Below are 15,723 nucleotides of genomic sequence, written 5' to 3'. Positions count from 1 at the left end.
AAAAAGTAGGCACTGGAACAAAATGATAAGAAGGAAGGCTTAGGGAGCCTTTTGAAAAAAGGGACATGGTGTATGGGATAGAGGAAAGGTACATCCCTCTACAATTACCTGAAGGAAGGTTGTAGCCAGGTGGAGGTCAGTCTCTTCTCCCGGGTAACAAGATATAGAACAAGGGGAAATGGCCTCAAGTTGTACCAGGGGAGGTTCAGATTGGATATGAAGGAAATTTCCTAGCCAAAAGGCATTGGAACAGGCTGCCCAGGGAAATGGTTGAGTCCCCATCCCCAGAAGTACTTAAAAGAGATGTAGATGTGGTGCTTGGGTTCATGGCTTATTGGTGGACTTGGAAGCACTGGGTTAAGGATTGGAATAGATGATCTTAAAGGTGTTTTCCAACCTAAATGATTCTATGACTACTGAGTGATCCAGAGCATGAGAGAATATGCATATGGTCCTTGCACAGAACGAGACATCAGAATTAATAAAAGTAATTACTTGGTATAAAATAAAGTCTGCTTTTCACCGTGAGAGGGCAGAAGGATAGTTACTAGAAATTAGGTTCATCCTCTACAATAGCTGTGTTTGTGCATGTTGAATGTATATAATGCAGGCAAACCATCACATCTGGTAATCACACTTGATGTTAGATTCAGTAGCAAATTGTTGGCTTTTCATCTATTAAAGGAGATATGAGAAGCAGTGAAAAGTATCTGATTTTTTTTTTTTTTGCAGAATTAGGAATAAGTTATTTCTTTACTTTTTCTTATCTTTCCAGCTCCATGTCCAATAGAATAGAATTATGTTATTTTATTTAATTATTTTTCATATCCAGGTCACTTCCATTAGAATAATGCTTCCAAGGGGCTTGTGCATTGCAGTCTAAGCAAGCTCAGGAGTATGTTTTAATTCAGATGGCTTACCCAGCTTGTGGATTGATGGACCCATTTATTATTCTCTTTTCAATTTCCTAGTGGCAAAATTTAGCATGAGGAACAGGAAATGTAAATGTCACTCGAATTATTAAAAAACCAAACCAAAACAAAGAAAAAATCCCAACACAAAAAATATCAGCAAACCCAAGAAACCATCTCTGCAGGAGTGGGAAGTTAGTTTAGAGAAGAGGCAGCAGACCATGTAATCAATCATTAGAGCTGGGTAGGAATTGTGACTGTATTATCTGTGCCATGGATATTTGGTACCTGTTGAGAGTGCTGTACTTTGATGGGATTCACAGCAGGGGATTTGTAACCTGAAGCTAAACAGTCCATTAAGGGATCATGCTACTGCAATTTTTGCTTCTATGGTTCCTGAAATCCTAAGCAAAAGGGTGTTTAACTAAAAGGTCCAAGGAATAGCACTTTTTATTTCATGTGTTTTTAGTATGGTAGTTCTGGAGTTGTGAAGACTCCTGTGGAGCCCTGACAATCCTGAGTTGCTCTGGATCTTATAATAAGCACCTCTGATATATGGTAGGGTAGGCTCATAGCATCATTTTTTATTACCAGGTATGCACACAGTTACAATATGTCCTTCAAAATTCTGGAGAAAGAGGAATTATGAAAATGATCTCAAAGGTCACAGTGCATTTCCCTGTGCTTGTCTCAAAGAAAGAGAACAAATGAGGAAGCTTCTGGCTGATGATGTCCTACTTGCTAGTGAATGATTTCCTTCTCTGTTTCTTTAAAACTTTGTAGGGTTCTTATTTTCTAATTCAATCTCAATCACTGAACAGCAACATATTGTTGAGAGCTATCAAGTGTCTTATGTGGTTGTTCATCCTTTAACAAATATATTTCATATTTCAGATTTTTCTTTTCCATTTTCCTGTACATCCTGGCATCATACTGTGTTCATTAGCAATCTGCCCTTTGGGATGAATCACATGTTATGGCACTAGTAATATGGACTGGAGTATCTCACTGCACTCCTCACAATAATATTAACAATAATAATAACAATAATAATAATAATAGTGAGTATGAGTCAGTGCAGGAGTGGCTAAGATTAACTCAGAGTTTCAGGGAGCCAAGAGATGATTCATCCTTTGAAATAAAGAGAAGCTGCTAATAAACATTAATAGACATTTTCAGTTTTGTTTGCAGCATACCAGCACTCGCTGTAGATACTGAGGAAGCAACTTGAGGAACTGAGAATGTCATACCAGCAGCAGTTTCATAATCAATGACTTATGCATGTTGATTTGTCACTGCTGTGGATATTGGCACTGTCTACTGTCAAGATACAGCAAAAAACCTCACTGGTTTTGCTACTGCAGCAGATTTTTTTCACAGTCCTTACTGCTGATCTTTTGCACTTGAGATTTGGTATTTCCTCAAATTTCTGAATGCTAAGTGCATAACAACAGCTACACTAATTTATAGTATTTAAAGTGGCAAATGACTCAGATAACACGAAAGTCACTCTGATGTAGATTCACTGGACAGTAGAATGAATTTGTTCTCCACAGAGTGGATGTGCTTGCTCTTTCATCTCTGCCAAATCATTTTAATTGGGACCTCACGCTACTCTGCCTTCTGTGACAGTCACTCTGAACTCCCTACTTGCTTGTTGTGACAGTCACTCTGGATCTCCCTTCTTCCCTGAAGCCATCTTCACAATAAAATTCTGGACTGTACCCAACTATTGACCATGTGCTCCCAGCTCATGGAGAGCTCGCTGCCTTCAGGTGAAAACCAGTGTGATGCTTTCTTTTCACAGCTCTCAGGCAATGTCTCTGACTTCCCTGCTGGTGTGGCCACTTGCAAGAGAGCATTTATGTTTCCTAGTCCCTGCATGTAAGTTTGGACTGGTTTTGTCTGGTCAAAGGAAAGACACAGGTTGGAGTCAGACTCGAGAGTATCACTTGAGAGTGATAAACTCCCATTGGTATCCAGCGTGATCGGGAGTTTTCTGCCCTCGGGAATTCTGTTCCTCCCAATGCATTGCTCAGAGTGCAAGCTAGTCTGATGTGTTACAAACTGTCATCTTTTCCTGGTATATTTAATGAATGCACAAGTCCTGCTGTTGTTGCCTGTGCAGTGCCTCACACCTTGGTGGCCACTAATAACTTATCTTTATTTTAGAAACAGAAACAGGAGAGAAATCACAGATGATGCTTGTTCATGTCCTAGATTTTTTGAAAATTATTTATTCTTTTTTTTTAGTATCAGGCATTTAAGTTGGCCCACACCTACTGCACAAAAAAAGATATGCCAGGCACTTTCCTTAACAAAAATTCGCTTCTGTCATTTGGGTGCCTGGAAAATTAACCTTCAACATATTCTCTTAAGCTATGGTTTTGGCATTTTTTTTTAATCAAGAGGAAAAAAACCTATAATTTTCATTCCAATTCCTCTTCTGCATTATTGGTTTCTCACCGACCTTGTACCTCCTTTGAGACTACCATTCACACACAAAAATGTCCAACACTTTTCTCAGTTTTCCTATTTGTCTTCTTGAGCAGAATTCTCTTGTACAAAGGTGAAAATACTCAGAAATAATTTTGCAATTTGTCATCTCTTTCAGTGCTCAAATATCTCAAATTCAACATGTGTGCTGTAAAATGTTCATTAGTTCTCTCAAAAAAAAATTGTCTTGAAACCTTGAGACAGCTGTTTGTGTTGTGTCTGTATGTGCCTGCTTTCATATGAAAAATTAAGTAAAAATTACTATAAAGTGCACTCCTGCCTTTAGAATTTGATGTTTTACTTTCTTTAAGTGAAAAATGTTGAATAGATAGTGATTTCAGAGACCACCTCTATGCCTGCTCTTAATTTTTGTTTTCCCTTTTCAAGGCTTATTGCAACCTTATTTATAAATGGGTTGAGCTGACTCTTGCATATTTGGCCCATATACCGTTAAAAATTTTTGTATGTTGTGATTACATCTTTATTGATATCTGTGAGTGTACTGGTTTTGGCTGGGATAGAGTTAATGTTCTTCACAGTAGCTTGCATAGTGCTATGCTTAGTATTTGTGACCAAAACAGTGCTGATAACCCAGGACTCTTTTTTGTTATTGCTGAGCAGTGCTCATGCAGAGTCAAGGTCTTTTCTATTTCTGTCCTAGTGAACTTGAGAGTATTGTACTGCACGTGAAGAGTTTGTTGATCTGCCCTTCTCACCCATTCAAAAGTGGGTACTCCTTGGCTTCAATGGATAATCTGTTTGCATGGAAGATATTCAGACAGTATTTGAATAGCTGCCAGAAGACAACACAGTGGAATTATCTCTAAGACAGATGGAATTAAGAGCATGTAAATATTTTTTTAAAACAAATATAAACAATGCTTTTGTGATCAGCGGAATGATTACTACCTTTTTGTTGTTCTGCAGGTTTTATGAAATCAATAGTTTTTTCCAGTCTAACAACTCTTCAGAAAAGAGTTGTATTGTTGTTATAACATGCAATATTAGTGAATTTCTATCCACCACAGGCACTAGGAATCATTCTACCTTGGAAGATGAACTACTTTGAACAAGTAGTTTATTTTTTATTTCTCACACTATCTAGTTATTACATGTTACTTCAGTGGCATTCAAGCAGATTAACTTTCTTTCCCTTTCACATTGGAATGCACACACGTCACACTTCTATTTTTCTCAGGTAGAACTGGCAAGTGTTATATAAATCAGATACTTCCTAAAACTTTATGTTACTCAAGGAAGCTATGCAGTTTTCCCAGGTTGAGGCATCTTTCTCCATACCTTCTTACAAAAGAACTCAACTCTATTTAATTAGCATTGACGTGATATCCACTGACGATTGTACAGCGTGTTCAGAGATCTTTGTGTTGCAATGTGGTATTTCTTTTCATTGTGGGATGACTCTGCACTACTGGCCTCCATCATAACAAATTAAAGTTTAACCCATTCATGTTCTGGAAATAACGGGGTTTGCCAGGTACCACCACACTTCTGTGTAGGAGTAGAAACCTTCCTTGGTGAAAAAGTTGCATCTTGAATAATTTCATGGGAAAAACTGTAACCATTTTAGGATTTCTGGATAAATAGTTCTCAGACAATAATTAACAACTTCTATATATACACAACAAAGTTCACATTGTTGAACATGGAGTGAAAAATAAGGGGAAAGAAGAACAGGTGAGAGAAATGAGAATCCATTTTTTTGTGCTGAAGGGATATCAGATTCCTAGTAAGGTAGGGAAAGGATCAGAAAATTACAAGACAATTTAATACTGAGCTCTCAGACAGATGGAGTCTATTGTGTTTTTTTTCTACTCTAAATGGTAGATTAATGCCTCCCAATTAAATGTGCATTTCAGAGTAGGAACATTCCTGTGGCCTTGTGAAAGCCAGATTTGAGGTGATTCATAGTAAGACTCTCCTTTGTGGGAATCCTGAATTAATCAAAATACTTACAGAGAAAATAATGTAGATATCCAGCACCCTGTAAGACTGAACAGTGCTCCTCAAATTCTTTTTATATGGTCTATTTTTATTAATCTAGTTCTGCATAAAATGATACTGCAACGCGAAAGGGATGTAAACGTGATGCTCCCCCTCCTTCTGTTGTGAAATAAGTCTTCACAGTGCTGTTAGTTTGGAAATTTAAAGTACATTGTCAGTTACTAATTATTAATTAAACAGAAGAGTTGGCAGTGTTGGTTATTTTGGAAGTTTGCATTGCTCTGCTGGTTCCCAGAGTAACTCACACTAACTGTGAGAAATTTTCCTTCACTTTTAGAGCACTTGATGGCCTCTTTCTTTTCTATCTCTGTTTTTTTTGACACTCAGCTGTGACATGGCCTGCATTTCTGTCCTGATACTATTAGTTCAGATGCAAAAATGAGGAATTATTTAGTATAATCCACTGAGCTGGGATCCAGTACAACAGAATGGAGTTTGTAAAATAAAATTCAGATTTGAATATATGAAATCTTCTTGAGAGTGAAATCTATGAAGAAAGGGACATTTGGTAGGAGTTGCGGAAATCCTAACATGGTAGATTTTTGTAGAGCAAACAATCTTGTCTGCAAAGTCCTGTCTGTGTGGAGATATGCTGGATGATCTAACCCAGCAGGGTCTGTCTAGGCTTTTTATGGAATCCCATAGAAGGACTGGGTGCAAAAGATAAGGAGAAAATTTAATTTTGAAGTCCTATATTATTGTTCTAATTATCTGATATGAAAACAAGAGCAACAAGAGGAACATAAACTGGTATTAAGGTGAACGGCTAAATTAAAACTATCTCCAAAGTTTAATCTAAATCCTTCTACTAGATTTCTTATTTCTCACTCAACACAAGAATACTTTTTCACTGTAACTTTTCCTAACATTTATTGAAAACTATGATTTTTTCACCAGAAATTTTATTCACGTGATATCAGATATAGACAAATAATATTTTTGAAGCTTTTGATGGAGAAAGTTACATGAAAAGAGATGGAGAGTGGAGAAAGTTATCATGTTATTATAAAACTTATTTAAACTTATTTAATGCTTAATTTTATTTTCAGTTTTCCCAGTGGAAATACTCAGCATTCACATTGAAAAACCTCCTTTTCCAATTTTCTTTTTCAAATCAAATTTGAGGTTACTTTGAAGAAGTTGACTTCTTACAGCTAAACAGAGTATTAGGGCTGTGGAAAAAAAATTGAAATTGTTTTTTTGGTTGGTTTCACATAATGCCATAAAAATTATATACATTTTTGGAAGGTCTCCATGACTTCCAAATTGTGTTGCCTAATGCTGGGAAGCAGCACCAGGTTCACTAATAAAGTAGAGAGTGTGAGGGAATCTACTTTGATATTGCTAGTACATTTCCATAGAAAGTTGTGTAATAATATCTAATAAATTCTGAATTTTTATGATGGCCAAATACATTGCATAATTTGGACATCACTGATCCATCTTGAGGGTGGTTGTAGAGTACAAACCTGGTACAATTTGTTTCTGTATGCTGCCACTGGCAATCCTGCACTTGAAGTGTGTCTTCTGCCTGGGAAAAGAACGGTCTTCTAACGTTAGGCAATAAAATTGAGTAAGAGATGGGATCTTGTGATGTGATGGAGAAATGAGATCTTCTCTTGCAAATACACTAGGAGGTCAAGAATTTTCATGTAACATCAAAGCCAAAGGGCTAAAGAACAGGCTGCTGCTTTGTAGAGGTAACAAGACTATTTGTATTTTTCTACAGTTGTTTTGAAGTTAGTTATCTTCTAGACATGAACCAACTTCAGAGGGTGGGAACAGCTGTCCATGCTGATAGGGATATCTTGTTACCGTTGCCTGCTTTCTTCCGACTGTGATAGTGACTGCTATGAGAAACAGGATATGGAAGTTTGACAATTCCTGTGTACTCTCATACATCCACTGTTTACATAAATCAGAGGGAAATACTTTCACTCTGCTTCGCTTGTAGTTTTAATGGAGAAAAGATCCAAAGAGACTAAATGAAAAGCCTGTGTGCCAGAAAAGTGCTTCATTAAACATGCAGGAGAAGCTTCATGCATTTCAGATGCGTAACTTTTTTATTAATTTTTTCTTTCCTCACCCTGTAGGAGGATGGAACACAAAAACTTTGCTGTCTCAATTTCAGCGATTTCATAAGAATTTTGACCCCTGTTTTTCTGTTTAAAAAAATCCAAGCAAAGTAAAATAGTTGCTGAATATTCCCACTAATGTACTCTGTCCAACTGTAGTCAGTTTTGGTGCTTATGATCTGCCTTGCTTACAGTGACTGAAATGCATAGATTTTCTGAGTTCATTGGATTTGTCTCAGTATAAATTTATTACCCTGTATTGCATTGCAATTTTTTTTTCTTTATGTGGAAATGTTTTAGGAAAAAGAACAAGATTAGAGCAACTAACACAGAGTGTTCCCAAAAAGCCCAGCAAACAAAAGGAAGCCAAGATTGCGACAGATAAGGAATGTCATTACGAACATAGCCCAGGGCTATTCTGACTTGTGGCCATAAATGCAGGAAGTAATTTTCCTCCTGGATCCTTTTTAAATATAGGAACAAAAGAAAAGTCTGATGACTGCAGGTATAGTGCGTGGGAGATACTGAAAGGTCATATAAATATCTAGGCAATAAAATGAAGCTGCGTCTATATGAACTTGTAACTTCTAACTGCTAAATATTTTAGGATGTTGCCACCAATCCACCAGTATCTGTGATGAAATTACATAACTTTTTTATAGTACTTCCCTTCTTAATAGTCAAATAATGTGGTAGGATGTCCCTGTTATGCTCTGAAGAGTATGTTCACAAAATTGCTTAGAAAACTCTTCAATTCTGTTTCCATCATGTCAACCACAAGAACTACATGCAGAAGCTTTAGGCATTTTAATAATTAACTGGAGAACTGTCAGGATTGATTAAAAATCCCAGAAAAACACCATGTATATGAAACAAATTAACCCTGCTGAGATAATAAATGAAAGAAAAAAGAATTCCACAACACTACCTTCTTCTTTAGTACAGATCAAATAGTGTATATGTTTCCCTGTACATGCGCACTTTATATGTTTATGAGGTTTTTCCCTATGATTAAGAAGTAATTGCCAGTTTTTATTTACAGCAAAACCCACAGTACTCTCATCGCTTTCTTATGAGCATTTGTTAACATTTATGTTTGTATATTATATGCATGCTCTTGAATCTCTCCATAAATATGTTATTTAGAAGGACCTTTTCAGTGCTAAAATTTAGTTGCAAATCTTGCTATTGTGTTTTTGACTCAACTGCATTTTTCAATTTTATTTCACAGTTCATTCTTGCAAATTAAAATTGGCATAATGTTCAGCAAAAATATACAGTTTATTGCTTATCTGGACATCTCATTTTCCAGTTGCATATTTCCTGCAGTTCACTGATTTTCCCTGATTTAAAAAAAATTCTGTAAACATTTTGCCTTGCTATTTATTATGCATTTTAAATTAATTATTTCCCACATCTCTGTTAGTTGGAAATAATTAATAACTAAACCCTGAAGGCAAACCAATTGCTTTCTCTTTAGATTCCGACAAGCATCTTCCAAAACAAACATGAGTGAAATTCTGGTGACATAAACAGTTTACACATTACAGGAATTCACCTGTAAAATTCAATCAGAAAATTGAAGTTCTTAGAGTATGAAATGACACTTAAGAGTGAAATAACCTTCTGTCTAGCTGGGTAGGGGGTTGATGTTGGTGGTAATCTTGCAGGTTTTTAATTTCTCAGAGTTTTCTAAAAAAGTGCTATTTTGCTTTCCCCTACTAATTAAATGCTTGCTAGGTGCAAAGAGCAGCACTGGTTTCTATAAAAAGGACAGTTAAAGTGGTTAAAGAGCTACCCAGCAGTTTTTTAAAACATTCCATAGTCACCAAGCGCCCGTATGAATTTGTCCGTACAAAATACTATCTCCTTTCAAGAAAATTGTCAAAGCTCACAGACTTCTTGAAGGTGGGACTTCATCGTTAATGTCTTCCTGTTTCAAGTGCTCCACTGAAAATTGTAGTAATTCATTTCCACACAGTCAAGCATAGAAACTAGAGTATGCTTCATTCACGTGATAATAGGTACTGGTAGTAAAATGTAACAGCAGTGCAGAATGTGATTACAAGACTGGGATTTCTCCAATGTATTTAATTTTGCTTAAATTTCTCTCTGGATCCCCAACAAAATTATGAATATTAAAAAGAAAAATTATGAAGTAATTAGCATTCTAGAAATCATACAGCAGACTCTGGGGGAAAGCATGCAAGCAAATTAAGTAATGCATATTTCATTTCATCAGGGATTAGAAATTGTGTTGATCAGTAGATAAACAAAAGAAGGCAGGTAGTTTTTAGCTCTAAGTGAGAAAAAATGTTTAAATTTAATCAGTTGAATTTAAAAATAAAATTAATATGGTTCATTCACTTCAGAGTTTGACTTGGCCATCCTTCTGAGTCCCTTCCAACTCAGATGATTTTGTGGTTTGATGCACATTAGAAGGATGGAAAGTTGGCTTCAGTGGCTCTAACTCGCAGCTGCTTTTCCTAGAAGAGGCTCACCTGTATAACCCATATTCAGCAAAACCTCTGTTTCTGAAAAAGGGGTTCTTGGTGTTTTCTTGTTAAAAGTGATAGAGTTTTGGTTTTGTTCTGATATTAGTCATGTAAATGTTTAGGGGCTATGTCAAAACATGAGCTGAATAAGAGATGAAATCAGAAAACATTGTGTAATATTTCTATCATAACTTCTGGCGTTATTTGGAATGTCAGTGTTATTTATTTTGACCTCCATTTTTCACTCTGTTTTCTAGTTAGACTTTTAAGTCCTTTGCCAGTCCCAGACAGAAGCTGCTGGTTCTAACTTCTGCAGGTTCCTCTTCTTCAGTAGGGGCATTTTGAGAAAGCAGTTTAGGGTCAATGTTGTTGATATCTTATTGTTATTACTATATTTCTAGAGTACCATACTTGCAATTATATTTCTAAATTCTCGTACCTTCTTGGCTGGTTTTCTACCATGCAGTTCTTTTCTGCTGTGCACTTCCTCATGACTTCTCAGGAGCTCCTCCAGTGCTCTCGGCCCACCCCTTTTATCCCAGTTATCTTCACGAGCTACAGCTGCTGCCCAACTAAGGCCTTCACAGCTGCAGCTCATTTAGAATAGCTAGGACCCTATCTAAAATACATAGATTTTAAATATCATAAATACATAGATTTTAAAATATCTAAAATCTAAAATACATAGATTTTAAAGGGGCTCTCAGGGACTCTCACTACATTTCCCCCTTTTTCTATTACTGACAGATATTCAAATACAATATAGATATTCAAGTACAATAGACATTTCCTTTACAATACATGTTTTATCCCGAGACTCAAAGGCCTCATACACCACACAAGTACAACACACACATTCCCCCATGACTCCAAGGTCATGTACAACACACACAGCTTCTTGACTCAAAGGCCATATTTCTCGCAGCTCCTGGCTGCCACAGCTCCTTGATTCAATAGCTATATTCTTCTGCAGCTCCCAGGCTGCTACACCTATCTTCCACAGCTCTTCATCAGGCTGCATATCTCCATCACGTCGGGGTCACCAATGGTTGTATTCTTGTTGTTATTCCATATTTCTCAAGTCCCATACTGTACCAAGTTGTTCTTCTCTGCAGCACAGTTCTTCATGTATCTTCTCAGTTCTTCATGTATCTTCATGTAACTTCTCAGGAGCTCCTCCAGTGCTCTCGGCCCACCCCTTTTATCCCAGTTATCTTTACGAGCCACAGCTGCTGCCCAGCTAAGGACTTCACAGCTGTAGCTCGTTTAGAATAACTGGGACCCACTTATCCAATACATAGATTTTACAGGGGCTCTCAGGGACTCTCCCTACACAATGTCAGTGGTTTGATAGACCCGAGGAAGGAGCAAAAGGCTCCAACAAGTTCCTGGATGAAAGAGGCTCTTGAGTGTGATGTAGCAAAAAAATAGGGGAAGGAAAGAGGCTGCCTGCTCCTGTAAACACAAACCATTTTTCATGTTCTAGTTCAGTCTTTGGCTGAGAAGAACTTGTTGGTAGAAGATAATGAGAGGACAGTCTGCCATTGCCTAAAGACATAGTACTTAATCAGTTTTCCCTGGTTTTCCATACACACTCTAAGAAGGCAACTTCTGCCAATCTTATAACAGGAAGTCAGGATTTATAATGAATGTAATTTTTCTGAAGCAAAGATTTTTTACTCAAACTAGGGCTGCTGATTTTGCAATGTACTGTTTCTGAGAATAAATTTCACATGGAAATGTCCCAGAAAGGAATTCACAAGGCTTTTTACTGGCAATGTTTCTCTCCATATTTTCTTTTTAGTTGGTTCACAGATCTTTCACATTCTTTTGTAGCATTGGCTGGTGCAAGGTTTCTAGTGAGAGAGAGTAGACATGCATATTTGTTAAAAAATGGTTTTGTAGTGTACCAGAAATTGTAAAGTTTTTGGAAATTAGTGATACACGGAATCCTCTGATGCAGAACATTCAATTGCAGTGAAATGAAAGATTTTTTTTTTTTATAACAAACTAGCAACAGACAGCTAAAAGGTAGAGAAAAAGCCCTGAAGCTAAAGGAGAAGAAAATTTAAATGTACAATTTAATCCCTCAAAATTTTGGCAGCCATAAATCAGCAAATGTCATGTATGCTTTGGAAATGAAATATTTAGTTAATCCAATAGGCTTTTCTCCTCAGGCTAACTGTATGAAAGAAAAGCAGAACATGCAAGCCTGGTCATGTACTCTGAAACATCTTTCTGCGAGATCAGGATGTGGGTTTGCTAGTCATCCTTGTGCCTCCACCATCCACACCAGTGCTGATGTCAGTGTTCCCCCGTGGCGTGAACTGGCTCAGCCTTCTGAAAGTTGTCACACGTTGTGAGGCACAAGGACTCTTGGATTACTGTGGCACTTTGCCAGCAGCTGGCTTGTTTAGAGGAACAGCTCCTTGAGGAAGGCTGTAACAGGACTGAAATGGGACAAGCATCTGGCAGTCAAGGACAGGGGCAGGGTGGGTATGGGCAGGTTCTTGATTCCACTCTCTCTTCCCTTTTAACCTGTCATCCTAAACTTCAATACTACCTCTGTATTTAAGCATGTCCTCCAAAGCTGTGGCTTTTCTATAAGCCCACTTTTGTTGCTGTTTTCTTTTTTTTTTTTACACAAGAAACAGAAGGTGGTATATTTTGTTGCATTTTTTTCTCATAGAGTCTATGTAGTAAAAGTGACTATCTGTGAGCAGGAAAAAGCCCCAAGTTAACATGCGCACATATTGCTCTATCTAATATTTCTTTTTAAAAATACTTAGGAATCACAGGTGCTAGAGGTCACGTGCTTATTACTACATATTGCCACAAATGATAACAGAAACAGACTTTTTATGAAGCTTCATTCATAGTAATGCAATGTGACCTTCAAAAACCTGTCTGGCTACTTCAAGTATTTGCAAGAGAATAGGGAGAGTATAGAGTGCTGTTACATAGATATTTTAAAATATAAATAGAAATAAAGTATCTTTCAACTCTTTACCCAATCAGTTTCTTTCCTTCTAAAATGTACTATACTTTGAAGCCTGATCTGTTTGCAATGCAGTATGATATCTGTATGAAAACTGGTGTTCATTAAAAAAATAGAAATTGTATTTGAGTATCAGTTACTAGTTAAAAAATAAAATTGCTACCCCTGCACAATAGGGTAGTCACAGCACTTAGTTATGCAGGATCAAAGTGAGTTTCAGTTCCAAAGAGGTCATGGATTCTTGAGAAAAAACAATATGAGTTCAGGCCAATAATAATAGAAATGCTTTCTATGGTGAAACAGCATACATTACCATTGAAGTAGAAGTATTTTGGCCTGATCTCCCTACCTGCAAAGGAAAATAATGTTAGTGATTGCATCTAATGCTCCTAGGCTGAAACAGATTAAAAAAATCATCAGGGCCGTGCCTGTCACTGACAATAAAATTAGCATATGAGGTGGTTCTGGGTTTCCCCTTAATGCTAAAAATATGTTAAAAGCCTTTTCAACATGATGCTAGCACAGAAATCAATGTTTACTTAGAAATCACAGGGAAGTCGGAGATATGAAAAAATTTAATTAATTTAGAATTTGGTGGTTTTGTGTGAGGAATCATGCCTTAATAAAGTAATCTCATTTAATTTCTTCATGGTAAGGATTGCTTAGCACTGTAACAGGCTGCCCAGGAATGTGGTGGAGTCACCATCTCTGGAAGTGTTCCAAATACATATGGGCACGGCATCTGAGGACATGGCTTAATGGTGAATATGGTGGTGTAGCTGGGTTGACAGTTCGACTTGGGGATCTTAATAGACTTTTCCAACCTTAATAATTTTATGAGTCTATAATTTGCCTTCCATTTTGAAAATTGTCTGCTTTTGTAAAGAAAAAAGTGCTGTATCTCCATAAATCCTGCAGCAGTGTCCTCTGAGGGTAAGTTCCTTCTTAGCCTTTCAGTCCATTTTGTCTGCTTGCTTTCCAGTCTTGGGAATAAGGCTTTTTGATACAATTTGCAAGCTGTATAATTAGGACCACCTGGGGATGCATTTCTTTCAGAGTCCAGATCATCTGAACAATTCCTGCTGGTACATAGGCCAAGAAAGGGGATGAGGAAGGCAGGTCCCGTAAAATCCCCAAACCTCCTTCTGGGCAGACTTGATGTTGATCCAGATTCAGATTATTCATTATAATATGCATTCAGATTATTCTATTCCATCCCTGTCTGTCATGTCTAGATTTTCCTTAATGTAGCAGCATATCATGGTCTAGGAAGCCTTTGATACTGTGGATACCTCCTCTCCACAGCCATTTCCAGGCCAGTGTAGGACAAGCCCCTCCTTTTCTCAGACTAGACTCAATGTGCTCTTTTGGTTGACCAAGGGTAACTCAGAAGAAATTAAAATTTTGTGTGTGATGCCCTCATGCTGCTAACAGCACTGGATTTTTCTACCAGAAACAGAATTTTCCCTTCTTTCATCAGGATGTGCACATGGAAGTAGAACCTCTGCTGTTTTAGGCAGAGGCTGACCTCACAAACGGTTTCATGTTTCTGTGTATTTTTTTCCTTCCCGTTACACTACAGTTAGCAGTATTATCTATTAATTTTATCAAGGTAAAATCCTGCAGCCCATTATTCTGTGTGTAATTTCTAAACCTCTGGATCTGGTCATGGAAAGTAGAACTTGGCAGCCACACTCAGTGATTACAAGAGAAATCAAAACAAGGGGGAAAAAAAGGATAAAACTTGATTTCTCTTTAGGAAGGAAATTCTTAGCCATACACTGTCACTGTACAGTGGATATTTATACCATTGCTTGCCACCATTTGACATGAACTATATGTAGACAGATCAGAGTTCAGACTGGTTGTGGGGTGTGGTGGTGGTCTGAAAATTAGCAGTCCCCAGAAGCAACACAGTATAGCCCATGTAGAAGGTATTAAAAAAGCAATGTGCAGAACCACAGAACAGGCTAGGTTGGAAGGGATAAAACCATCTGGTCTGACCTTTAATTGGAAATAGAGCATAGATGAGATTATCGAATACTCTATAACATCAGAGAGCTCTTTGTCCCAGAGGATATGCCCCTAGGAAGGCTTTCTTGCAGCTTGTATGGATTTTTGCCTGTCTGCTTATGCTTTATTCCCTTGACTGATACTTTTGTTCCCTCATTAGAATTTTGACACTTCACCCTTCAGGCTGTAGACTAATCTACAGCCAGTGAGTGACAAATTTCTTTTCTTGTTCTTCTCTGTTTAGTCATCTGATGAATGTGTTATGCCAGAATTCAAGTGAAACTTACCCAATACCACTCTGATTCTAAAGAGCAGGGGAAACTGTGTCCTCTAAGATGATCTCAGGCTCTACAGACTCTCTTCCTTGACGGAATCCTTTACTTCACCTTCTCATCCTTGACCATCAGACACCCTACCTCAAAATGTAAAAAGATGAAGTTTTATATGTGGAAAGGTCAAATATGAAAAATAGTGTAATTTCAATTCAGCCCGGCACTAACAGAACATGAAATTAAAAACAATGCTTTACTTGATAAGGAAGAACTTACTGCATGTGGAGAGGCCCCAGTCCTCAACTATCAAATGTTCTATCTGAAACCACATCATTTAGAACAGGAAACCCAGAAAAATATGTTTCCTCCAGATCATATTGACGTAATGGTGTATATAAGGTAATTAATATTCTGGATTTCAAACTGGCCTAATGGAATCCT

At 37.3% G+C, this 15,723-nt stretch overlaps 1 long non-coding RNA gene across 1 annotated transcript; it reads right to left on the bottom strand.

Moving 5' to 3' along the window:
- Positions 1–11,773: 11,773 nt before the first annotated feature.
- LOC134418965 (uncharacterized) lies at positions 11,774–15,426 on the bottom strand. Its single transcript, XR_010027904.1, has 3 exons — positions 15,298–15,426; positions 13,311–13,346; positions 11,774–11,855 (listed from the first exon to the last, which is right to left on the bottom strand). It is a non-coding gene; the product is annotated as an uncharacterized LOC134418965 (long non-coding RNA).
- Between the last annotated feature and the right edge of the window lie 297 nt (positions 15,427–15,723).

The sequence above is a fragment of the Melospiza melodia genome, chromosome 5 (genome assembly GCF_035770615.1).
Source record: "Melospiza melodia melodia isolate bMelMel2 chromosome 5, bMelMel2.pri, whole genome shotgun sequence".
Taxonomy (NCBI): domain Eukaryota; kingdom Metazoa; phylum Chordata; class Aves; order Passeriformes; family Passerellidae; genus Melospiza; species Melospiza melodia.
Note: the sequence above shows the minus strand (reverse complement) of the source record. Positions and strands in the feature narration are given on the sequence as shown.